This window comes from Hemitrygon akajei, chromosome 2 (genome assembly GCF_048418815.1).
Source record: "Hemitrygon akajei chromosome 2, sHemAka1.3, whole genome shotgun sequence".
NCBI classification, from domain to species: domain Eukaryota; kingdom Metazoa; phylum Chordata; class Chondrichthyes; order Myliobatiformes; family Dasyatidae; genus Hemitrygon; species Hemitrygon akajei.
The window spans coordinates 66,147,964-66,174,792 of record NC_133125.1 but is presented as its reverse complement, the minus strand read 5'-3'; the positions used below and the strand labels follow the sequence as shown (position 1 = coordinate 66,174,792).

Below are 26,829 nucleotides of genomic sequence, written 5' to 3'. Positions count from 1 at the left end.
AAAAGTGTAAATATACGTGGGGAGTAAACAGTTTTGAGCCAGAAGTGGGTCAAACAATTATTTCTAGGAAATTTCTGTATACTTTTTGAAGTTAAAGATATTCAGTTGAAAGTTCTGTTATTTCTGTGATCTGAGTTAAGGATGTAAAGAACTGCCTTATGAGCAATGATTTGTCCATTTCTTTCTTTTACCTCTGACTATTAATTGCACTCAGAGGGCGAAAAGTGGTATTGAGTGCCATAGAAAATAAAAAATTCATAAATTTAAATAATACAGTAAACAATTCTGATTTTCTTAATAAAGGTATTCTCACAGTCATACAGCATGGAAACAGGTTCCTCAGTACTTGCATTCTATCAAACATCCAATTACATCAATTTCTGATTAATTCCACTTTATTCTCCCCAAACTCCCAACAACTGCCTCTAAATTCTACCATTTGTTTACATACCAAAAACAATTTTCAGTGACTAATTAACCAACCAATTTTCAGGGGTTGTAGGAAGAAGCCAAACACCCAAAGGAAACCCGTGCAGTTGTAGCTAATACAGTACATGCAAACTCCAGGGCACACCAGAAATCAGGACTGAACCCAGGTCACTGGAACAGAATCTTTTCAGATGGTTGAAAATTATAAATCCAGGTATAGACAAAATATGAAATAATTCCCCTGCTGTTGAGATCATAAAACTGCCATCAGTGAATGCAAACACAGTTGAATTATGTATAATAATGATGTATCTTGTATGAGATTGTGTGTAGCTGTGGAATGCATTAGCAGTGTTAGTGTATGAAGAAACAATGGGAAGATCACTGTGTGAGAAGTGGTAAAATGGGATTTAAGGAAAAATTGGATATGAAAACAAACCAAATACATGACTGGACTATGCATGTGCAAGACAAGTATTAACTTGGAATGATTAGTACTTATCTGGTATGAGCTTACATTTTTATAAATCCTATGTAATTTTCTGGCAGTCCGAGAGAAGTTTCACTGTTTATCTTAAGGAAACTACCACCATGATAATTTGTTTTTCATACTAAATTAGGTAGAATCTTGATAATGAAAAATATCGATGATAAAATGTGAAAGGGACTCAATTCAACGGCTTTTTTTTTTAGCCTGACTGCTTTTTCTGTGATAAATTCCATACAGGAGGATTGTTTCAGTGTAACTGTTCAGCAGAAAGTGCATTACAAAACATAAGTGAGAAGAATATATCAGATCCCCCATGAAACTAGTTCACTCTTCTAAAACTTGTCAACTGACCTGTGTGTGTGCTTTTTGCCATTGCTGGATATACTATACGTACTGAAGAGCAGACTTCCTGACTGTATCTGTAGGTAACTTTCTAAAACAGTGAATATAGCATTTGCCTTATAAGAGTGCACTACCACCCCTGGTAAAATGGTTTATTATTGTCACAAGTACTGAAGTACAGTGAAAAACTTTTTTTTGTATGTCATTCACTTCATCACACTAATTGCAATGCTGATGTTAGTAGAACACCTGTTACTGGTTTATTTGTGACTGAGATAACGTTAATGTTATGGTACAAATTTACAATGTGGCTGGTACTGGTATTTATGGCACAGGTGGTGTCAGTATCAAACTCGACTACAAGTGATCGCTGATGAAGATGATGGTGTCCGTATTCATGGATTGAGGTGGTACAAGGGAAAGTAATAATAGAATGCAGAATGAAATGTTATAGTTACATAGAAAGTGTAGTTCAGGCAGGCAAAAAAATGCAAAGCCATATTGAGGTAGATTGTGAGAACAGTCTGAGATTTTCCCAAGTCCATCTACAAATCAGGGATATCTATGTTAGATGAATTTGTCATTGTTGAACTGATGGTGATTTGAGCTGGAGTTGATGCTGCTTCAAGTATGGTGGTTACTGTAATTTTTTGAATGTTCATGGTATCTGTGTGGGTACACTGTTTCCCGTTTATGGATTAGTCGGAGTGTCTGGTAGCCTTTATGCTGCTGATGTTTATAGACTCATACTGGTTCTATATACCTCTTTTACATTGAGAAACATCGCAAGCTTGTGTGGAAGCTGGTTCTGGTTATGGTAGAATTGACCCTGGAGTTGGAGTTTGAGGTATGGCTGATGCTGGTATCAGTGCTGTAGCTGATTTTGGTGTTTGTGATACACGTTGTGACGGTGACGACCCTGGGCTGTGTGATGCCAGCGTTCAGGGGTTGACTGGTACCAGAGACTTGTGCTGGTGACAAGGGTTCACTCATTGCCGGTTCCAGTGCTGGTGTTAATAGATCGCCTGTTACTGTTTTAGTTCTGACAGAGATACGGCGAATGTTTATGGTAAAAATTGTGGCCACCTTCACAGCGCGGCTGGTGCTGGTTAGGGTGGTTGGTGCCAGTATTCGGGGTTCGGCACGAATGTTTGGTTCGGTACGGCACACAACAAGGCGCAGGGGCGGTATCTGGTCTCCCCTCTCGCACTGTACCTCCGTGGATCCCTCGTTTCCACCCACAAGGGACCCTACAGCTGCTCCGCCTCCTCTCTCCCGCTGCTATAAAGAGAGTCAGAGCCGCTCCCTCAGCTCGTACTTGTGTTAACATGGCGGTTTAGATCAGTCTGAATTGGGAGGAAAACCCCAGCAACGGACCTGGGACGAGAGTCTCACAACGCTTCGTGCGACAGGCACGTTTCTGACTGAGAATCCGCCTCACGATCAGGCCAGCTTCTGACTTCCAGTGGCCAGGACAACGCATCTGGTAAGTACACGCGGGCCCTGCGTGTCGTCAGCGTGAAGTTTGTTTAATGACATTTATTTTTCTCTTCCCGTTGCTGTAGTTAAATTTACCCAGTTTAAGTTCCCTTTAAAATGCCACACGGTTGCCGGGCTATTACCTCCTTTTTTTTCTGTTCATACACCCCGGTCGCGCAATCGATTCTCCCCTTTCCCGATTCATTTGTTGTAAAGCCGCGGCTCGGATCCCGCGTTGCGAGGCAAGAGCACAAGGGTCGGACGGCCCAAAGTCCGAGCGCTCCGATGTTTTTTTAAACATTGCCTTTTATGGCTGAGGAGAGCGGGTCGCGTTAGACAGGAATCCCTTCACAGCGGCAGCCACATGGACCGAGAAGCGATCGCCTCCATGTGAGCGCCAAGATCGAACCCGGTTGTGAGAGCTAGAGCCCGGCGGAGCGAACGGCGCGACACGGCCGCGGGAGGCTCGCTGGAGCCCGGCGGAGCGAATGGCGCGACACGGCCGCGGGAGGCTCGCTGGAGCCCGGCGGAGCGAATGGCGCGACACGGCCGCGGGAGGCTCGCTGGAGCCCGGCGGAGCGAACGGCCGCGGGAGGCTCGCTGGAGCCCGGCGGAGCGAACGGCCGCGGGAGGCTCGCTGGAGCCCGGCGGAGCGAACGGCCGCGGGAGGCTCGCTGGAGCCCGGCGGAGCGAATGGCGCGACACGGCCGCGGGAGGCTCGCTGGAGCCCGGCGGAGCGAATGGCGCGACACGGCCGCGGGAGGCTCGCTGGAGCCCGGCGGAGCGAACGGCCGCGGGAGGCTCGCTGGAGCCCGGCGGAGCGAATGGCGCGACACGGCCGCGGGAGGCTCGCTGGAGCCCGGCGGAGCGCACGGCCGCGGGAGGCTGACCCGGGCCTCACGGCGTGCTTGTGCGGTCATGTCGCCCTCAGCCGATGGGGAAATCCTCCAGCAGGTCGACGACAGAGAGAGCCATTGAACCGCAGCTCTCGAGTTTGACACGTTCGCGGCCCCTCCCCCTCCAGTCAGGCTGAACCGTCGCTGCGAGTGAACGGCGCGGCCCGCGGCGAGCCGCGCCGACCGTCGTGGGCAGCAGTAGGTCCGTGTAAAATATGGGGCTGAAAGGCGAGCACTGTGTCACCGGTTTTCTAGTTTCCCAAATTCTCCTCTCACCCCCCTGACTAGCATTTCTGCGAAATATAGTGCTCTGGATTATAACACAGGATGCAGAGCATCAAATGTAAGGGATGTGTAGCATTTGCTGTGAATTCACGGTGTCACTGGATGCAACAAAGATGGGATCGATAACAAAATTCAAACTGGTGTGACCAATGATTCGGTGAACTGAATGTCATGTGAACACGGTGGTATTTTCCTTGCAAATGTGTAGTTCAGTAGCCCGAGCTTATATTTTCAACCCCTTATCTCCTTAAACATCAGCTCAGTTGTCAGACTCTAACGCTGAGATTGTGCACCAACAGTAGATTTTTTATATATTATATAGTATTTCAATCTACCGTAGTTCACATTGATATAAAGAGAACAGAGTTTGAGGCTGTTGACCTTCTGACAGAATACTCTAATTAACCTTTGAATTAGAACATTTCTTCATAAATGCTGTTGACCTACTGAACACTTACAACTTTATCTTTTTTCTTGAAATTTTCCATCACTTGTAGTACTATGACTTTTGTATTCATTTTCCTTTCTTTAATCCTTTAAAGATAGCTGTAACTAATTAGAAAGTTTGATGTGACATCCTCCATTTGTAGTTTTCAAACCAGAATTTTTTGCTGCCTGGTCTGCTGAGTTCCTCCAGCATTTTATGTGCTTTGACAAATGAATTTATATTATTATAGCTGTTTTTAGGGTTAATGTTCTGCTATCATTCATCACTAAATCGTATTTCTACTGAGTTAGTTTTAAAAATGTATTGCTTTGGTTACATTCTGCTCTTTTGTGTGTGTTTATCTATTGTGGCTCAATAGGTAGATCTTCCCGCTAACACAGTAACAAGTTGTTGCAGCTGCCTCAACCTGAGTTCAATCCTAATCTCGGCTGCTTTGTAGTTCAGTCCTGATGAAGCATTCCAGCCAGAAACATTAACAATTCCTTTCAGCCAACCTCTGTTGCTTGACCCACTGAGTTCCTCCAGCAGGTTGTTTATTGCTGTAGCTTGTTATTCATCTTCTTAATCTTAGATTTGCCTCCAGCCTTCTGGTGTCCTCCCATATTATGGATTAAAAGGCCATTGTAGTTACACTTAACTGTAGGTTACAGGCCAAAGAATTAGAGATGATGGACATGTGTGAGGGAATAAACTAAAGGACTACAGAATCAGGTTGCATCTCACTGGCATTATGTATGTTGTGAAGTTGGTTATTTTGCCGCAGCAATACAGTGCGATGCATAATAAAGGTTGGAGGTGTTGTGGATAGTGTGGAGGGCTGTCAGAGGTTACCACGGGACATTGATAGGATGCAAAACTGGGCTGAGAAGTGGCAGATGGAGTTCAACCCAGATAAGTGTGAGGTGGTTTATTTTGGTAGGTCAAATATAATGGCAGAATATAGTATTAATGTAAGACTCTAGGCAGAGTGGAGGATCAGAGGGATTTTGGTGTCCGAGTCCATAGGACGCTCAAAGTTGCTGTGCAGGTTGACTCAGTGGTTAAGAAGAGATACGGTGTATTGGCCTTCATCAAGCTTGGAATGAGTTTAGGAGCTGAGAGGTAATGTTGCAGCTATATAGGACTCTGGTCAGACCCCACTTGGAGTACTGTGCTCAGTTCTGATTGCCTCACTACTGGGAGGATGTGGAAACCATAGAAAGGGTGCAGAGGAGATTTACAAGGATGTTACCTGGATTGGGGAGCATGCCTTATGAGAATAGGTTGAATGAACTCGGCCTTTTCTCCTTGGAGGGACGGAGGATGAGAGGTGACCTGATAGAGGTGTATAAGATGATGAGAGGCATTGATCGTGTGGATAGTCAGAGGCTTTTTCCCAGAGCTGAGATGGCTAACACGGGAGGGCGTAGTTTTAAGATGCTGGAAGTAGGTACAGAGGAGATGTCGGGGTAGGTTGTTTTTTTTTACTCAGAAAGTGGTGAATGTGTGGAATGGGCTGCCGGCAATGGTGGTGGAGGCAAAATAGAGGGCTATGTGTAACCCTAGGTAATTTCTAAGGTAAGGACATGTTCAGCACAGCTTTGTGGGCCAGAGGGCCTGTACTGTGCTGTAGGTTTTCTATGTTTCTAAAAGAAATCTACAAATTACAATTATTTATATATAATATTCAATAACTATACAAAAAAGGGAAACAAAATTAAAATAGTGAAGTGCTGTACATGGGTTCAATATCTGTTCAGAAATGTAATGGCAAAGAGGAAGAAGCTGTTCCTAAAATGATGAGTTTGTGTCTTCATGCCCTTGTACCTCCACCTTCATGGTAGCAATGAGAAGAGGGCATGATGCTTTTTTGAGGTATCACCTTTTGAAGTTGCCCTCTATGCTGATGGAGCTGGTTGAGCTTGCAACTTTCTGCATGCAGCTTTTTCCAATCCTGTGCAGACGGTGATGCAACCAGTTGGAATGCTCTCCACAGTACATCTGTAGATGGTCCATGGAGTCTTGGGTAACATACCAAACCTCCTCAAACTCCTAATGAAATATAGCTGCTGTCATGCCTTCTTTGTAATTGCATCAATATGTTGGGCCAAGATAGATCTTCAGAGATGTTGAAATGCAGGAACTTGAAATTGCTCACCCTTTCCACTGCTGATCTCTCAGTGAGGATTGGCACGTGTTTCCTCCACTCAAGGTCTTACTGACATTGAGTAAGACTATTGTGACACTACTCAACCAGCTGATCTATCTGTACACCACCTCATCACCATCTGAGATTCTGTCAACAATAGTTGTGCCATTAGTACAGTTGAACTGTGTCTAGCCACACAGTCATAGGTATGGAAAGAGTAAAGCACGCATCCTTGAGGTACGCCACTGTTGATTGTAAATGAGGAGATGTTACTTCCAATCTGCACTGATTGTGCTCTCCCGATGAGGAAGTCAAGGGTCCAGTTGCAGAAGGAGGTACAGGGCCCCAAGTTTTGGAGCTTGTTGATTAGGACTGAGGGTCTGATTGTGTTGACTATAGCTCAGCGTTCAATAAACACTGGCCTGATGTAGATATTGTTATTGTACAGGTGGTCCAAGGCTGAGTGGAGAGCCAGTGAGATTCCATCTGCACTACACCTATTGTAGCGATAGACAATTTGTAGCAGGTCCAGGTCCTTACTTAGGCAGGAGTTTATTCTGGCTGTGACCAACCTGGCAAACACTTCATTACAATAAATGTGAGTGCAACTGGACGATGGTCGTTGAGACGGCTCACCCTGCTCAGTGGTATGATTGTTGCCCTTTTGAAGCAGGTGGGAACCACCAAATGTAGCAGTGAGATTTTGAAGATGTCCTTGAACACTCCCACCAGTTGGTTGGAACAGGTTTTCAGTGCCGTACCAGGTACACCATCAGGGCCTGGTGCTTTGCAAGGGTTCACCCTCTTGAACGATGTTCTGATGCATAATGCAGACAGAAGTGACATGATCACCAGATGCTACATGGAATTGTACAGGTGTAGTTTTAATCTCCCTTTCAGAGTGTGCATGAAAGGCATTGAGATCATCTCAGAGTGAAGCTATTCATGAGGTTAGGTTTGTAATGGCTTGCAAACCCTGCCAAAGGTGTTTCCGTCTCCAACTTCAATCTGCGTTGTTTTTTCTCTCTTAAAATACCCTTCCATTGTACATGGACATTTTAGATCACCAGTCTCCTGATTACCACAGACCTGAGCCTCAGTTGACTGTGAATCTCCACAGCATTTGGTTTGGGTATGTTTGGTATGTACTCAAAGGCACACACTCATCCACGCAGGTTTTGAGGAAATCGGTGACCATCATTCAGATTCAAAGATAAATCCCAAAATATTGTCCCAGTCCACCAATTCAAAGCAGTCTTGTAAGCACTCCTCTTTGTCTCCCTTGTCCATACCTTCATGGCCCTCATCACTGGTGCTGCAGTCTGCCTGTGTACCAGGAGTAGAAGTGATTGGACTTACCAAAGTGAGGGCATGGGCTGGCACAGTAAGCTTTCTTAATGGTAGTGTAACAGTGGTCTGGTGTGTTGGTTCCACAGGTGAGATGTTGCTGGTAGTTGATCAGAGACTTCTTCAAGCTGAACTGGTTGAAAACCTCCCCAGTGATTGGGAAGGCAACAAGGTGTGCTGTTTCATGGCTGCTGATTATGGTGTTTTCTTCCTCTGCTGCCTCCATTGGCCAGGGATGGAATGTACACCACTAGCAGGATAACAGTTGAAAAGTTCCTCACCAGATAAAATGGATGACACTTAACTTCTAGATGTTCCACGCTGGGTGAGCAGGACTGAGACAGAATCCTCACTTCTATGCACCTTGATGAGTTAACCATAAAATACAGTCCACCACGTTTACCTTTAAGAGGCTCCGCTGTCCTGTCGTTGCTGTGGATGGTGGAGCTCTCAAGCTGCAGAGCTGCTTCTAAAATGGTGGGGGTGGACCGTGTTTTCATGAAGCACAGTACACAGCAATCCCAGATGTCCCTCTGGTGCTGCAATCTTGCTCTGAGGTCTTCAATTTTATTTTCTAGAGACTGTACATTCACCAGCAGGATAGTAGGGAGCGGGGTTGTCTAAGGGCTCTGTTTCAATCGTACCTGCAGACCAGCATGTCTTACCCACTTCTGATTTCTTAAAGGGAAATGCACTCATGAGCTTAGTCTGCCATCTAGGTTCTGTCGATTTTGAGGATCGACAGAATTCCTGTCGGTAGATTTTTTAAAAATCAGCTTAAAACGATGTTGCTTACTGAAATACCCATGGCTGTGATTGTGGATTTGTCCAGTTCCTAAATGGGAATGTGATGATTCCCTTCTGAGCTGCATGCAGAGTTGCCACTTCCTGGCTGGGGAGTTGAAAGGGTAGGTGGGATGGATCTCTAGGGAGTTAGCATATACCTAATGGGTTGAATGACCTCCTATGATATAAGTAATTTAGAAGGTTCTGGATTACTTTCTGTTCAGGATTCTGTGTACAACATCTAGAATGATACTGAAAACCAAGCTGGTCTGCTGCATTATCAGAGATGGTAAAAGATCATGGATAGAATTTCAAAAAAGAACATGGAGTTAATCTCCTGTGGCCTAGCCAATATTTATCCTTTGCACAATGTCACCAGTACAGTTGCAAAATTAATCATAGTAACTATTGTTTGAGAGTCATTTTCCAGCGATCTGATATCCACTCTTGCCTTTCTTTTACTCTTTATGTGTGTGTATATATATTTTTCATCCTTCCATCAAAATATTTCTTCTTTGGTGTGTGTCTATCCTGTGCCTTCCAGCTAGCTCCCAGAAACTCCAGACTTTGCTACCCTGCTGTCATCCTTGCTAATGGCCCCTTCTAATCACTTCTGGCCAGCTCCACTCTCATGCATTTGTAATTCCCTTTATTCCACTGTAATCCTGATACATCTGATTTTAGCTTCTCAAACTGCAGGATGACTTCCATCATATTTTGATAACTGCCTCATAGGGTTCCCTTTACCTTAAATTCCCACATCAAATCTGGTTCATTACACCACACCCAATCCAGAATTGCCTTTCCCCTAGTGGGCTCAACTACAATCTGCCCTAAAAACCCATCTGTAGGCATTCTACAAATTCCCTTGGCTGGGATCGAGCATCAATCTGATTTTTCCCAATGTACCTGCATATTGAAATCTCCATGATTATCAATCATAACATTGTCCATTTGACATGCATTTCTAACTCTCATTGTAATTTGTAGCCCGCATCCTGGCTACTATTTGGAGGCCACCAAGGTCTTTTTACCCTTGCAGTTCTCAACTATATAAGGAATCTACATTTTCTGATCCCACAAGACCTCTTTCTAAAAATTTGATTTCATTTTTTCTCAACAGCACCACCCCGCCCCCACTGCTTACCTGCCTGTCCTTTTGATACAATAGGGTGTTGAGCTTCCAATTATGATCTCCATTCAGTCACAACTCTGTAATGTCCACAATGTCACACCTGCCAGTCTCTAACTGTACAAGATCAATTACCTTATTGTCCGTATACTATACTTCAAAGGTTTCAAAGGTACTTTTAATGTCCGAGAAATATATACAATATGCATCCTGAAATGCTTTTTCTTTGCAACCATCCACGAAAACAGGAGTGCCCCAAAGAATGAACAACAGATAAAAGATGTACATTCAAATATTACACTTTTCAGTCCTGCATTCATCAGCCCTTTAAATTTTGCCCCCATTTCAATGCATCACGCTGAGCGCAAAATTGCTCAATCATCTGCCTGTCCTTCCTCAATCTCAATACACATTGGTTGACTTGAATACCAACTGCCCCGTCTTCAGCCCTGTCACTCCAGTTCCCATCCCCCAAATGCTGTAGCAAACCTATATGCAAGGATATTTGTTCCCTTCGAGCTAAGGTGTAAATCATTAATCTAAACACCCATTAGGTGTAAAGTAGTCGTAAGGCCTCCTTAAAAAATTAGTTTTCAGACTCTAATGCTGGAATTGTGTACTTCTACAAGCATTAGCTTTTACTTCAACATTTCAGTGACTTGTGTATGAAATCACCTGGATTCCTTTGAACATCACTCCCTTTAACAAGTACTCCGTGTATCTCTGTTTGCACAACATGCTTTTCCCACATTTTATAATTCTATTCACTGTGTTCACACTCACTCATTGTTTTCCATGCTATCCCCAGTTTATTTGCAGCAAAGTTATTTATATGGTATTTGGTCCTTTCAGACAAACTACTGTGGATAATCAATTGCTGGGGCCCAAACACCAGTGCCTGTGATTTCTTCGACTAATCACTGGTTGATAATCTTATAAACTTTGTATATTTTCATTCTTTTCTTTTTTGTTCAATAACCAATTCACTTTGTATGGCAATATATGATCCCCAATTTTACAAAACCCAGATACATCACATCCACCTATTTCCTTCCCCTTATCTGTTCTATGTCACTTCCTTAAAGTTCATTTGAATAGATAAGCACGATCTTACTGTTTATCTTCCATATTTCTGATCTGGCTGTATATTCATTGTTATTAAATGTATTGTGATATATTAGGTTCTTTTGAGAAATAGAAATAAGTACAGGTCATTTGGACCCCAGTGCTGCACTGCCATTCAGTAAAATCATGATTAATCTTTTACCTCAGTGCCACTTTCCTGTTCTAACCCCATATCCTTTGATTCTCTTATTATCTAATAATCTACCAATTTGTCTTGAATAGACTCAGTGACTGAGCTTCTTACAGTTCTGTTGTCAACAGAAGTCCAAAGATTCACCACCTTTTGAGTGAAAGATTTTCTTTTCATCTCAGTCCCAAGTATTTGATACTTTTATTTTGAGAATGGTAACCCCTTAGTTTCAGGGACACCGTTGGGGAAATATCTGCCCTGTCAAGATTTTTCCTGTTTATCACCATATCTTGAATAATGTTGGAGGTTACTATTAATGGACCTTGTACAAGTTTCACTAATATCTGTGCTTGTTCACTTCACTGTATCACTATCAAAACACCCATATCTAACAAGTTCCTGCATCTTCAGTTGTACCAGTAAATCCATTTGATTTTTGCTATCTGATCAACCTTGTCAAGGAGGCTAAAGAAATTTGACATGCCCCTTGTGTCTCTCTCTATTTTTTGTAGATGCAAGAAGAAGTAATGTGTAGTTATTTGAGCCTCTGCTTTTTAACTCTTGCTGTTTTTATTTCATTGGCTCAGCTAGTAGGGATCTTTTGCAGAATGTATTTGCTAGATACAGTATAATGGGCTGATTTGTTTTCCAAGAAATGGGCAGTTCCTGGTAAAATAATGTTGACAAAGTATCTTTGGTTGAATGCCAAGGGATAGAAGTCAGAAAAATGTAGTCTAATCTTTGTCTATTGGTGACAGCAACTATACTGCATGTTGCTGCTTTCCCATGTGCAGTGTTTTTTTTTTCATTCATTTTCAGGAAGTTGATGTCACTGGTACGCCTGCTGCTAATTGATACATATCAGAATCAAGTTCTTTTATCATTGTCTTGTATGGTGTGAAATTTGTTTTTTTTTGCGGCATGCACTACCGTTCAAAGGCATACGATTACAATACATGAAAAAATAATTAGTACAAAAATAAGCTTCCAGAACAGTATGCAAGCATGTTTTTATTGTACCTGTACCTCACTGTACTTGTATGCATGACAATGAACTTGAAGGGACAGGTGATGTTCCTTGGCATCTGCTGTCATTGAAAGTTGTAGGTGCAGCAGCTGTTGTCAGAGATGCTTAAGTGAGTAACTGCTGTGCTGGTAATGAAAGGATTGAGTGTTTAAGGTGAAGTATGGAATGAATAAGTGTTTTACCTTAGATAGTGCTAAGCTGCTTGAATGATTTGAAGCTGCAATAACCCAAGAAAGTGCAAATATTCCAGTGTTCTTGTGCCTTGTAGGCACATTGTATTGGTGTGTCCAGGGTACCAGTCTTTAACTTGTAGCCAGAGTATTTGTAGCTGGTTAAGATGAGTTTCTGATTGATGGCAGTTGCCAGGATTTTGATGAGGACAGAAGAAAGACTGGAGATGTGGAAATCTGGATCGATACACAAAATGCTGGAGGGAATCTGAGAGTAAGCATTCGGCAGGGACCCGAAGGGCCGAGATGGCCTGTTTCCGTGCTGTAATTGTTATATGGAAATAGACAGTTGATGTTTCAGGTTCAAAGGTTCAATTTAATGTCAGAGAAATGTATCCAATATATTTCATGAAAAGCTTTTTCTTCGCAAACATCCATGAAAACAGAAGTGCCCCAAAGAATGAACAACAGTTAAACATGAGAACCCCAAGATCCCCCCCCCCCGTACATAAGCAGCAGAAAGGCAACGATACCCCCTCCCCTGGCAGAAAAAGCTGCACCCCTTACCGAGCACAGGCGTGCGCTAAGTGATAACAAAGACACAGACCTTGCAGTTATCCCAAAGACTATTGCAATTCATTCGGCTTTTGACAAGCCACAGGTTCTCTCTCTCCATAACAAGGGAGAAGGAGGAGTCCCCCATTTTCAGGTTGAGAGAGAAACCATTACAAAAAGATAGGGGTGGAGCAAGAGCTGTGGGTGATAGAATGATGTAAGAAGCTGAGAAAGGAAGTGGAGGTGATAGAGCTGAAGGAGAGGACAGTGGACTGTGGAAGGGATTGAAGAGGGGAGCTGGAGGAAGGGATGTGTGGGTGATGGGCAGACGAAGGTGCTGTAAGGGAACTAGAAGGGGTAATGTGGGGGTGATGGGCAGACGAAGGTGCTGTAAGGGAACTAGAAGGGGTAATGTGGGGGTGATGGGCAGATGAAGGTGCTGTAAGGGAACTAGAAGGGGTGATGGGCAGATGAAGGTGCTGTAAGGGAACTAGAAGGGGTAATGTGGGGGTGATGGGCAGATGAAGGTGCTGTAAGGGAACTAGAAGGGGTAATGTGGGGGTGATGGGCAGACGAAGGTGCTGTAAGGGAACTAGAGGGGGTGATGTGGGGGTGATGGGCAGATGAAGGTGCTGTAAGGGAACTAGAGGGGGTAATGTGGGGTGATGGGCAGACGAAGGTGCTGTATGGGAACTAGAAGGGGTGATGTGGGGGTGATGGGCAGATGAAGGTGCTGTAAGGGAACTAGAGGGGGTAATGTGGGGTGATGGGCAGACGAAGGTGCTGTATGGGAACTAGAGGGGGTGATGTGGGGGTGATGGGCAGATGAAGGTGCTGTAAGGGAACTAGAAGGGGTAATGTGGGGGTGATGGGCAGACGAAGGTGCTGTAAGGGAACTAGAGGGGGTAATGTGGCGGTGATGGGCAGATGAAGGTGCTGTAAGGGAACTAGAGGGGGTGATGTGGGGGTGATGGGCAGACGAAGGTGCTGTAAGGGAACTAGAAGGGGTAATGTGGGGGTGATGGGCAGACGAAGGTGCTGTAAGGGAACTAGAGGGGGTGATGTGGGGGTGATGGGCAGACGAAGGTGCTGTAAGGGAACTAGAAGGGGTAATGTGGGGGTGATGGGCAGACGAAGGTGCTGTAAGGGAACTAGAGGGGGTGATGTGGGGGTGATGGGCAGATGAAGGTGCTGTAAGGGAACTAGAGGGGGTGATGTGGGGGTGATGGGCAGACGAAGGTGCTGTAAGGAAACTAGAAGGGGTAATGTGGGGGTGATGGGCAGACGAAGGTGCTGTAAGGGAACTAGAAGGGGTGATGTGGGGGTGATGGGCAGACGAAGGTGCTGTATGGGAACTAGAAGGGGTAATGTGGGGGTGATGGGCAGACAAAGGTGCTGTAAGGGAACTAGAAGGGGTAATGTGGGGGTGATGGGCAGACGAAGGTGCTGTATGGGAACTAGAAGGGGTAATGTGGGGGTGATGGGCAGACGAAGGTGCTGTAAGGGAACTAGAGGGGGTAATGTGGGGGTGAAGGGCAGACGAAGGTGCTGTAAGGGAACTAGAGGGGGTGATGGGCAGACGAAGGTGCTGTAAGGGAACTAGAAGGGGTGATGTGGGGGTGATGGGCAGATGAAGGTGCTGTAAGGGAACTAGAGGGGGTGATGTGGGGGTGATGGGCAGACGAAGGTGCTGTATGGGAACTAGAAGGGGTAATGTGGGGGTGATGGGCAGACAAAGGTGCTGTAAGGGAACTAGAAGGGGTGATGTGGGGGTGATGGGCAGACGAAGGTGCTGTATGGGAACTAGAAGGGGTAATGTGGGGGTGATGGGCAGACAAAGGTGCTGTAAGGGAACTAGAGGGGGTAATGTGGGGGTGATGGGCAGACGAAGGTGCTGTATGGGAACTAGAAGGGGTAATGTGGGGGTGATGGGCAGACGAAGGTGCTGTAAGGGAACTAGAGGGGGTAATGTGGGGGTGAAGGGCAGACGAAGGTGCTGTAAGGGAACTAGAAGGGGTGATGTGGGGGTGATGGGCAGATGAAGGTGCTGTAAGGGAACTAGAAGGGGTAATGTGGGGGTGATGGGCAGACGAAGGTGCTGTAAGGGAACTAGAAGGGGTAATGTGGGGGTGATGGGCAGATGAAGGTGCTGTAAGGGAACTAGAGGGGGTAATGTGGGGGTGATGGGCAGACGAAGGTGCTGTAAGGGAACTAGAGGGGGTAATGTGGGGTGATGGGCAGACGAAGGTGCTGTATGGGAACTAGAGGGGGTAATGTGGGGGTGATGGGCAGACGAAGGTGCTGTAAGGGAACTAGAGGGGGTAATGTGGGGGTGATGGGCAGACGAAGGTGCTGTATGGGAACTAGAAGGGGTAATGTGGGGGTGATATGCAGACGAAGGTGCTGTAAGGGAACTAGAGGGGGTGATGTGGGGGTGATGGGCAGACGAAGGTGCTGTAAGGGAACTAGAGGGGGTGATGTGGGGGTGATGGGCAGACGAAGGTGCTGTAAGGGAACTAGAGGGGGTAATGTGGGGGTGAAGGGCAGACGAAGGTGCTGTAAGGGAATTAGAGGGGGTAATGTGGGGGTGAAGGGCAGACGAAGGTGCTGTAAGGGAACTAGAAGGGGTGATGTGGGGGTGATGGGCAGACGAAGGTGCTGTAAGGGAACTAGAGGGGGTAAGGTGGGGGTGATGGGCAGATGAAGGTGCTGTATGGGAACTAGAAGGGGTAATGTGGGGGTGATGGGCAGACGAAGGTGCTGTAAGGGAACTAGAGGGGGTAATGTGGGGGTGATGGGCAGATGAAGGTGCTGTAAGGGAACTAGAGGGGGTGATGTGGGGGTGATGGGCAGACGAAGGTGCTGTAAGGGAACTAGAGGGGGTGATGTGGGGGTGATGGGCAGACGAAGGTGCTGTAAGGGAACTAGAAGGGGTAATGTGGGGGTGATGGGCAGACGAAGGTGCTGTAAGGGAACTAGGGGGGGTAATGTGGGGGTGAAGGGCAGACGAAGGTGCTGTAAGGGAACTAGAAGGGGTGATGTGGGGGTGATGGGCAGACGACGGTGCTGTAAGGGAACTAGAAGGGGTAATGTGGGGGTGATGGGCAGATGAAGGTGCTGTATGGGAACTAGAAGGGGTGATGTGGGGGTGATGGGCAGACGAAGGTTCTGTAAGGGAACTAGAGGGGGTAATGTGGGGGTGATGGGCAGTCGAAGGTGCTGTAAGGGAACTAGAGGGGGTAATGTGGGGGTGATGGGCAGATGAAGGTGCTGTATGGGAACTAGAAGGGGTGATGTGGGGGTGATGGGCAGACGAAGGTTCTGTAAGGGAACTAGAGGGGGTAATGTGGGGGTGATGGGCAGACGAAGGTGCTGTAAGGGAACTAGAGGGGGTGATGGGCAGATGAAGGTGCTGTATGGGAACTAGAGGGGGTAATGTGGGGGTGATGGGCAGACGAAGGTGCTGTAAGGGAACTAGAGGGGGTGATGGGCAGATGAAGGTGCTGTATGGGAACTAGAAGGGGTAATGTGGGGGTGATGGGCAGACGAAGGTGCTGTAAGGGAACTAGAGGGGGTAATGTGGGGGTGATGGGCAGATGAAGGTGCTGTAAGGGAACTAGAGGGGGTGATGTGGGGGTGATGGGCAGACGAAGGTGCTGTAAGGGAACTAGAGGGGGTAATGTGGGGGTGATGGGCAGACGAAGGTGCTGTAAGGGAACTAGAAGGGGTGATGTGGGGGTGATGGGCAGACGAAGGTGCTGTAAGGGAACTAGAAGGGGTGATGTGGGGGTGATGGGCAGACGAAGGTGCTGTAAGGGAACTAGAGGGGGTAATGTGGGGGTGATGGGCAGACGAAGGTGCTGTAAGGGAACTAGAGGGGGTAATGTGGGGGTGATGGGCAGACGAAGGTGCTGTAAGGGAACTAGAAGGGGTAATGTGGGGGTGATGGGCAGATGAAGGTGCTGTAAGGGAACTAGAGGGGGTAATGTGGCGGTGATGGGCAGATGAAGGTGCTGTAAGGGAACTAGAAGGGGGTGATGTGGGGGTGATGGGCAGACGAAGGTGCTGTAAGGGAACTAGAAGGGGTGATGTGGGGGTGATGGGCAGACGAAGGTGCTGTAAGGGAACTAGAAGGGGTGATGTGGGGGTGATGGGCAGATGAAGGTGCTGTAAGGGAACTAGAAGGGGGTGATGTGGGGGTGATGTGCAGACGAAGGTGCTGTAAGGAAACTAGAAGGGGTGATGTGGGGGTGATGGGCAGACGAAGGTGCTGTAAGGAAACTAGAAGGGGTGATGTGGGGGTGATGGGCAGACGAAGGTGCTGTAAGGGAACTAGAAGGGGTGATGTGGGGGTGATGGGCAGACGAAGGTGCTGTAAGGAAACTAGAAGGGGTGATGTGGGGGTGATGGGCAGACGAAGGTGCTGTAAGGGAACTAGAGGGGGTAATGTGGCGGTGATGGGCAGATGAAGGTGCTGTAAGGGAACTAGAAGGGGGTGATGTGGGGGTGATGGGCAGACGAAGGTGCTGTAAGGGAACTAGAAGGGGTGATGTGGGGGTGATGGGCAGACGAAGGTGCTGTAAGGGAACTAGAAGGGGTGATGTGGGGGTGATGGGCAGATGAAGGTGCTGTAAGGGAACTAGAGGGGGTAATGTGGGGGTGATGGGCAGATGAAGGTGCTGTAAGGGAACTAGAAGGGGTGATGTGGGGGTGATGGGCAGATGAAGGTGCTGTAAGGGAACTAGAAGGGGTGATGTGGGGGTGATGGGCAGACGAAGGTGCTGTAAGGGAACTAGAGGGGGTGATGTGGGGGTGATGGGCAGATGAAGGTGCTGTAAGGGAACTAGAAGGGGTAATGTGGGGGTGATGGGCAGATGAAGGTGCTGTAAGGGAACTAGAAGGGGTGATGTGGGGGTGATGGGCAGACGAAGGTGCTGTAAGGGAACTAGAGGGGGTGATGTGGGGGTGATGGGCAGATGAAGGTGCTGTAAGGGAACTAGAGGGGGTAATGTGGGGTGATGGGCAGACGAAGGTGCTGTATGGGAACTAGAAGGGGTGATGTGGGGGTGATGGGCAGATGAAGGTGCTGTAAGGGAACTAGAGGGGGTAATGTGGGGTGATGGGCAGACGAAGGTGCTGTATGGGAACTAGAGGGGGTGATGTGGGGGTGATGGGCAGATGAAGGTGCTGTAAGGGAACTAGAAGGGGTAATGTGGGGGTGATGGGCAGACGAAGGTGCTGTAAGGGAACTAGAGGGGGTAATGTGGCGGTGATGGGCAGATGAAGGTGCTGTAAGGGAACTAGAGGGGGTGATGTGGGGGTGATGGGCAGACGAAGGTGCTGTAAGGGAACTAGAGGGGGTAATGTGGGGGGTGATGGGCAGACGAAGGTGCTGTAAGGGAACTAGAGGGGGTGATGTGGGGGTGATGGGTTGTTGAAGGTGCTGTAAGGGAACTAGAGGGGGTAATGTGGGGGTGATGGGCAGACGAAGGTGCTGTAAGGGAACTAGAGGGGGTGATGTGGGGGTGATGGGCAGACGAAGGTGCTGTAAGGGAACTAGAAGGGGTAATGTGGGGGTGATGGGCAGACAAAGGTGCTGTAAGGGAACTAGAGGGGGTAATGTGGGGGTGATGGGCAGACGAAGGTGCTGTAAGGGAACTAGAGGGGGTAATGTGGGGGTGATGGGCAGATGAAGGTGCTGTAAGGGAACTAGAGGGGGTGATGTGGGGGTGATGGGCAGACAAAGGTGCTGTAAGGGAACTAGAAGGGGTAATGTGGGGGTGATGGGCAGACGAAGGTGCTGTAAGGGAACTAGAGGGGGTAATGTGGGGGTGATGGGCAGATGAAGGTGCTGTAAGGGAACTAGAGGGGGTAATGTGGGGGTGATGGGCAGACGAAGGTGCTGTAAGGGAACTAGAGGGGGTAATGTGGGGGTGATGGGCAGACGAAGGTGCTGTAAGGAAACTAGAAGGGGTAATGTGGGGGTGATGGGCAGACGAAGGTGCTGTAAGGGAACTAGAAGGGGTGATGTGGGGGTGATGGGCAGACGAAGGTGCTGTATGGGAACTAGAAGGGGTAATGTGGGGGTGATGGGCAGACAAAGGTGCTGTAAGGGAACTAGAGGGGGTAATGTGGGGGTGATGGGCAGACGAAGGTGCTGTAAGGGAACTAGAGGGGGTGATGTGGGGGTGATGGGCAGACGAAGGTGCTGTAAGGAAACTAGAAGGGGTAATGTGGGGGTGATGGGCAGACGAAGGTGCTGTAAGGGAACTAGAAGGGGTGATGTGGGGGTGATGGGCAGACGAAGGTGCTGTATGGGAACTAGAAGGGGTAATGTGGGGGTGATGGGCAGACGAAGGTGCTGTAAGGGAACTAGAGGGGGTAATGTGGGGGTGATGGGCAGACGAAGGTGCTGTAAGGGAACTAGAGGGGGTGATGTGGGGGTGATGGGCAGACGAAGGTGCTGTAAGGGAACTAGAAGGGGTAATGTGGGAGTGATGGGCAGACGAAGGTGCTGTAAGGGAACTAGAGGGGGTGATGTGGGGGTGATGGGCAGACGAAGGTGCTGTAAGGGAACTAGAGGGGGTAATGTGGGGGTGATGGGCAGATGAAGGTGCTGTATGGGAACTAGAAGGGGTGATGTGGGGGTGATGGGCAGACGAAGGTTCTGTAAGGGAACTAGAGGGGGTGATGTGGGGGTGATGGGCAGACGAAGGTGCTGTAAGGGAACTAGAGGGGGTAATGTGGGGGTGATGGGCAGACGAAGGTGCTGTAAGGGAACTAGAGGGGGTGATGGGCAGATGAAGGTGCTGTATGGGAACTAGAGGGGGTAATGTGGGGGTGATGGGCAGACGAAGGTGCTGTAAGGGAACTAGAGGGGGTGATGGGCAGATGAAGGTGCTGTATGGGAACTAGAAGGGGTAATGTGGGGGTGATGGGCAGACGAAGGTGCTGTATGGGAACTAGAGGGGGTGATGTGGGGGTGATGGGCAGACGAAGGTGCTGTATGGGAACTAGAGGGGGTGATGTGGGGGTGATGGGCAGACGAAGGTGCTGTAAGGGAACTAGAGGGGGTGATGTGGGGGTGATGGGCAGATGAAGGTGCTGTATGGGAACTAGAAGGGGTAATGTGGGGGTGATGGGCAGACGAAGGTGCTGTATGGGAACTAGAGGGGGTGATGTGGGGGTGATGGGCAGACGAAGGTGCTGTAAGGAAACTAGAAGGGGTGATGTGGGGGTGATGGGCAGACGAAGGTGCTGTATGGGAACTAGAGGGGGTAATGTGGGGGTGATGGGCAGATGAAGGTGCTGTATGGGAACTAGAGGGGGTAATGTGGGGGTGATGGGCAGATGAAGGTGCTGTAAGGGAACTAGAGGGGGTAATGTGGGGGTGATGGGCAGATGAAGGTGCTGTAAGGGAACTAGAAGGGGTGATGTGGGGGTGATGGGCAGATGAAGGTGCTGTAAGGGAACTAGAAGGGGTGATGTGGGGGTGATTGGCAGACGGTGCTGTAAGGGAACTAGAAGGGGTAATGTGGGGGTGATGGGCAGATGAAGGTGCTGTAAGGGAACTAGAGGGGGTGATGGGCAGATGAAGGTGCTGTAAGGGAACTAGAAGGGGTAATGTGGGGGTGATGGGCAGACGAAGGTGCTGTAAGGGAACTAGAGGGGGTGATGTGGGGGTGATGGGCAGACGAAGGTGCTGTAAGGGAACTAGAGGGGGTAATGTGGGGGTGATGGGCAGACGAAGGTGCTGTAAGGGAACTAGAGGGGGTAATGTGGGGGTGATGGGCAGACGAAGGTGCTGTAAGGGAACTAGAAGGGGTAATGTGGGGGTGATGGGCAGACGAAGGTGCTGTAAGGGAACTAGAGGGGGTAATGTGGGGGTGATGGGCAGACGAAGGTGCTGTAAGGGAACTAGAAGGGGTGATGTGGGGGTGATGGGCAGACGAAGGTGCTGTAAGGGAACTAGAAGGGGTGATGTGGGGGTGATGGGCAGACGAAGGTGCTGTAAGGGAACTAGAGGGGGTAATGTGGGGGTGATGGGCAGACGAAGGTGCTGTAAGGGAACTAGAGGGGGTAATGTGGGGGTGATGGGCAGACGAAGGTGCTGTAAGGGAACTAGAAGGGGTAATGTGGGGGTGATGGGCAGATGAAGGTGCTGTAAGGGAACTAGAGGGGGTAATGTGGCGGTGATGGGCAGATGAAGGTGCTGTAAGGGAACTAGAAGGGGGTGATGTGGGGGTGATGGGCAGACGAAGGTGCTGTAAGGGAACTAGAAGGGGTGATGTGGGGGTGATGGGCAGACGAAGGTGCTGTAAGGGAACTAGAAGGGGTGATGTGGGGGTGATGGGCAGATGAAGGTGCTGTAAGGGAACTAGAGGGGGTAATGTGGGGGTGATGGGCAGATGAAGGTGCTGTAAGGGAACTAGAAGGGGGTGATGTGGGGGTGATGTGCAGACGAAGGTGCTGTAAGGAAACTAGAAGGGGTGATGTGGGGGTGATGGGCAGACGAAGGTGCTGTAAGGAAACTAGAAGGGGTGATGTGGGGGTGATGGGCAGACAAAGGTGCTGTAAGGGAACTAGAAGGGGTGATGTGGGGGTGATGGGCAGACGAAGGTGCTGTAAGGAAACTAGAAGGGGTGATGTGGGGGTGATGGGCAGACGAAGGTGCTGTAAGGGAACTAGAGGGGGTAATGTGGCGGTGATGGGCAGATGAAGGTGCTGTAAGGGAACTAGAAGGGGGTGATGTGGGGGTGATGGGCAGACGAAGGTGCTGTAAGGGAACTAGAAGGGGTGATGTGGGGGTGATGGGCAGACGAAGGTGCTGTAAGGGAACTAGAAGGGGTGATGTGGGGGTGATGGGCAGATGAAGGTGCTGTAAGGGAACTAGAAGGGGTGATGTGGGGGTGATGGGCAGACGAAGGTGCTGTAAGGGAACTAGAGGGGGTGATGTGGGGGTGATGGGCAGATGAAGGTGCTGTAAGGGAACTAGAGGGGGTGATGTGGGGGTGATGGGCAGACGAAGGTGCTGTAAGGGAACTAGAGGGGGTAATGTGGGGGTGATGGGCAGATGAAGGTGCTGTAAGGGAACTAGAAGGGGGTGATGTGGGGGTGATGTGCAGACGAAGGTGCTGTAAGGAAACTAGAAGGGGTGATGTGGGGGTGATGGGCAGACGAAGGTGCTGTAAGGAAACTAGAAGGGGTGATGTGGGGGTGATGGGCAGATGAAGGTGCTGTAAGGGAACTAGAGGGGGTAATGTGGGGGTGATGGGCAGACGAAGGTGCTGTATGGGAACTAGAGGGGGTGATGTGGGGGTGATGGGCAGACGAAGGTGCTGTAAGGAAACTAGAAGGGGTGATGTGGGGGTGATGGGCAGACGAAGGTGCTGTAAGGGAACTAGAGGGGGTAATGTGGCGGTGATGGGCAGATGAAGGTGCTGTAAGGGAACTAGAAGGGGGTGATGTGGGGGTGATGGGCAGACAAAGGTGCTGTTAGGGAACTAGAGGGGGTGATGTGGGGGTGATGGGCAGACGAAGGTGCTGTAAGGGAACTAGAAGGGGTGATGTGGGGGTGATGGGCAGACGAAGGTGCTGGAAGGGAACTAGAAGGGGTGATGTGGGGGTGATGGGCAGATGAAGGTGCTGTAAGGGAACTAGAGGGGGTAATGTGGGGGTGATGGGCAGATGAAGGTGCTGTAAGGGAACTAGAAGGGGTGATGTGGGGGTGATGGGCAGATGAAGGTGCTGTAAGGGAACTAGAAGGGGTGATGTGGGGGTGATGGGCAGACGAAGGTGCTGTAAGGGAACTAGAGGGGGTGATGTGGGGGTGATGGGCAGATGAAGGTGCTGTAAGGGAACTAGAAGGGGTAATGTGGGGGTGATGGGCAGATGAAGGTGCTGTAAGGGAACTAGAAGGGGTGATGTGGGGGTGATGGGCAGACGAAGGTGCTGTAAGGGAACTAGAGGGGGTGATGTGGGGGTGATGGGCAGATGAAGGTGCTGTAAGGGAACTAGAGGGGGTAATGTGGGGTGATGGGCAGACGAAGGTGCTGTATGGGAACTAGAAGGGGTGATGTGGGGGTGATGGGCAGATGAAGGTGCTGTAAGGGAACTAGAGGGGGTAATGTGGGGTGATGGGCAGACGAAGGTGCTGTATGGGAACTAGAGGGGGTGATGTGGGGGTGATGGGCAGATGAAGGTGCTGTAAGGGAACTAGAAGGGGTAATGTGGGGGTGATGGGCAGACGAAGGTGCTGTAAGGGAACTAGAGGGGGTAATGTGGCGGTGATGGGCAGATGAAGGTGCTGTAAGGGAACTAGAGGGGGTGATGTGGGGGTGATGGGCAGACGAAGGTGCTGTAAGGGAACTAGAAGGGGTAATGTGGGGGTGATGGGCAGACGAAGGTGCTGTAAGGGAACTAGAGGGGGTGATGTGGGGGTGATGGGTTGTTGAAGGTGCTGTAAGGGAACTAGAGGGGGTAATGTGGGGGTGATGGGCAGACGAAGGTGCTGTAAGGGAACTAGAGGGGGTGATGTGGGGGTGATGGGCAGACGAAGGTGCTGTAAGGGAACTAGAAGGGGTAATGTGGGGGTGATGGGCAGACAAAGGTGCTGTAAGGGAACTAGAGGGGGTAATGTGGGGGTGATGGGCAGACGAAGGTGCTGTAAGGGAACTAGAGGGGGTAATGTGGGGGTGATGGGCAGATGAAGGTGCTGTAAGGGAACTAGAGGGGGTGATGTGGGGGTGATGGGCAGACAAAGGTGCTGTAAGGGAACTAGAAGGGGTAATGTGGGGGTGATGGGCAGACGAAGGTGCTGTAAGGGAACTAGAGGGGGTAATGTGGGGGTGATGGGCAGATGAAGGTGCTGTAAGGGAACTAGAGGGGGTAATGTGGGGGTGATGGGCAGACAAAGGTGCTGTAAGGGAACTAGAGGGGGTAATGTGGGGGTGATGGGCAGACGAAGGTGCTGTAAGGAAACTAGAAGGGGTAATGTGGGGGTGATGGGCAGACGAAGGTGCTGTAAGGGAACTAGAAGGGGTGATGTGGGGGTGATGGGCAGACGAAGGTGCTGTATGGGAACTAGAAGGGGTAATGTGGGGGTGATGGGCAGACAAAGGTGCTGTAAGGGAACTAGAGGGGGTAATGTGGGGGTGATGGGCAGACGAAGGTGCTGTAAGGGAACTAGAGGGGGTGATGTGGGGGTGATGGGCAGACGAAGGTGCTGTAAGGAAACTAGAAGGGGTAATGTGGGGGTGATGGGCAGACGAAGGTGCTGTAAGGGAACTAGAAGGGGTGATGTGGGGGTGATGGGCAGACGAAGGTGCTGTATGGGAACTAGAAGGGGTAATGTGGGGGTGATGGGCAGACGAAGGTGCTGTAAGGGAACTAGAGGGGGTAATGTGGGGGTGATGGGCAGACGAAGGTGCTGTAAGGGAACTAGAGGGGGTGATGTGGGGGTGATGGGCAGACGAAGGTGCTGTAAGGGAACTAGAAGGGGTAATGTGGGGGTGATGGGCAGACGAAGGTGCTGTAAGGGAACTAGAGGGGGTGATGTGGGGGTGATGGGCAGACGAAGGTGCTGTAAGGGAACTAGAGGGGGTAATGTGGGGGTGATGGGCAGATGAAGGTGCTGTATGGGAACTAGAAGGGGTGATGTGGGGGTGATGGGCAGACGAAGGTTCTGTAAGGGAACTAGAGGGGGTGATGTGGGGGTGATGGGCAGACGAAGGTGCTGTAAGGGAACTAGAGGGGGTAATGTGGGGGTGATGGGCAGACGAAGGTGCTGTAAGGGAACTAGAGGGGGTGATGGGCAGATGAAGGTGCTGTATGGGAACTAGAGGGGGTAATGTGGGGGTGATGGGCAGACGAAGGTGCTGTAAGGGAACTAGAGGGGGTGATGGGCAGATGAAGGTGCTGTATGGGAACTAGAAGGGGTAATGTGGGGGTGATGGGCAGACGAAGGTGCTGTATGGGAACTAGAGGGGGTGATGTGGGGGTGATGGGCAGACGAAGGTGCTGTAAGGGAACTAGAGGGTGTAATGTGGGGGTGATGGGCAGACGAAGGTGCTGTAAGGGAACTAGAAGGGGTGATGTGGGGGTGATGGGCAGACGAAGGTGCTGTAAGGGAACTAGAGGGGGTGATGTGGGGGTGATGGGCAGATGAAGGTGCTGTATGGGAACTAGAAGGGGTAATGTGGGGGTGATGGGCAGACGAAGGTGCTGTATGGGAACTAGAGGGGGTGATGTGGGGGTGATGGGCAGACGAAGGTGCTGTAAGGAAACTAGAAGGGGTGATGTGGGGGTGATGGGCAGACGAAGGTGCTGTATGGGAACTAGAGGGGGTAATGTGGGGGTGATGGGCAGATGAAGGTGCTGTATGGGAACTAGAGGGGGTAATGTGGGGGTGATGGGCAGATGAAGGTGCTGTAAGGGAACTAGAGGGGGTAATGTGGGGGTGATGGGCAGATGAAGGTGCTGTAAGGGAACTAGAAGGGGTGATGTGGGGGTGATGGGCAGATGAAGGTGCTGTAAGGGAACTAGAAGGGGTGATGTGGGGGTGATTGGCAGACGGTGCTGTAAGGGAACTAGAAGGGGTAATGTGGGGGTGATGGGCAGATGAAGGTGCTGTAAGGGAACTAGAGGGGGTGATGGGCAGATGAAGGTGCTGTAAGGGAACTAGAAGGGGTAATGTGGGGGTGATGGGCAGACGAAGGTGCTGTAAGGGAACTAGAGGGGGTGATGTGGGGGTGATGGGCAGACGAAGGTGCTGTAAGGGAACTAGAGGGGGTAATGTGGGGGTGATGGGCAGACGAAGGTGCTGTAAGGGAACTAGAGGGGGTAATGTGGGGGTGATGGGCAGACGAAGGTGCTGTAAGGGAACTAGAAGGGGTAATGTGGGGGTGATGGGCAGACGAAGGTGCTGTAAGGGAACTAGAGGGGGTAATGTGGGGGTGATGGGCAGACGAAGGTGCTGTAAGGGAACTAGAAGGGGTGATGTGGGGGTGATGGGCAGACGAAGGTGCTGTAAGGGAACTAGAAGGGGTGATGTGGGGGTGATGGGCAGACGAAGGTGCTGTAAGGGAACTAGAGGGGGTAATGTGGGGGTGATGGGCAGACGAAGGTGCTGTAAGGGAACTAGAGGGGGTAATGTGGGGGTGATGGGCAGACGAAGGTGCTGTAAGGGAACTAGAAGGGGTAATGTGGGGGTGATGGGCAGATGAAGGTGCTGTAAGGGAACTAGAGGGGGTAATGTGGCGGTGATGGGCAGATGAAGGTGCTGTAAGGGAACTAGAAGGGGGTGATGTGGGGGTGATGGGCAGACGAAGGTGCTGTAAGGGAACTAGAAGGGGTGATGTGGGGGTGATGGGCAGACGAAGGTGCTGTAAGGGAACTAGAAGGGGTGATGTGGGGGTGATGGGCAGATGAAGGTGCTGTAAGGGAACTAGAGGGGGTAATGTGGGGGTGATGGGCAGATGAAGGTGCTGTAAGGGAACTAGAAGGGGGTGATGTGGGGGTGATGTGCAGACGAAGGTGCTGTAAGGAAACTAGAAGGGGTGATGTGGGGGTGATGGGCAGACGAAGGTGCTGTAAGGAAACTAGAAGGGGTGATGTGGGGGTGATGGGCAGACGAAGGTGCTGTAAGGGAACTAGAAGGGGTGATGTGGGGGTGATGGGCAGACGAAGGTGCTGTAAGGAAACTAGAAGGGGTGATGTGGGGGTGATGGGCAGACGAAGGTGCTGTAAGGGAACTAGAGGGGGTAATGTGGCGGTGATGGGCAGATGAAGGTGCTGTAAGGGAACTAGAAGGGGGTGATGGGCAGACGAAGGTGCTGTAAGGGAACTAGAAGGGGTGATGTGGGGGTGATGGGCAGACGAAGGTGCTGTAAGGGAACTAGAAGGGGTGATGTGGGGGTGATGGGCAGATGAAGGTGCTGTAAGGGAACTAGAGGGGGTAATGTGGGGTGATGGGCAGACGAAGGTGCTGTATGGGAACTAGAGGGGGTGATGTGGGGGTGATGGGCAGATGAAGGTGCTGTAAGGGAACTAGAAGGGGTAAT

General features: G+C 49.8%; 1 protein-coding gene across 4 annotated transcripts in view; it reads left to right on the top strand.

Moving 5' to 3' along the window:
• Positions 1-2,526: 2,526 nt before the first annotated feature.
• The window catches only part of slc20a2 (solute carrier family 20 member 2), a 102,497-nt gene continuing 78,194 nt past the window's right edge, over positions 2,527-26,829 (top strand). The window contains exon 1 of one of the 4 annotated variants that reach the window (XM_073024240.1): positions 2,527-2,747. The gene's annotated coding sequence lies outside the window, so the exon portion shown is untranslated. The remainder of the gene's footprint in view (positions 2,748-26,829) is intronic. The other 3 variants (XM_073024252.1, XR_012095726.1, XM_073024212.1) reach the window with 3 other exon arrangements.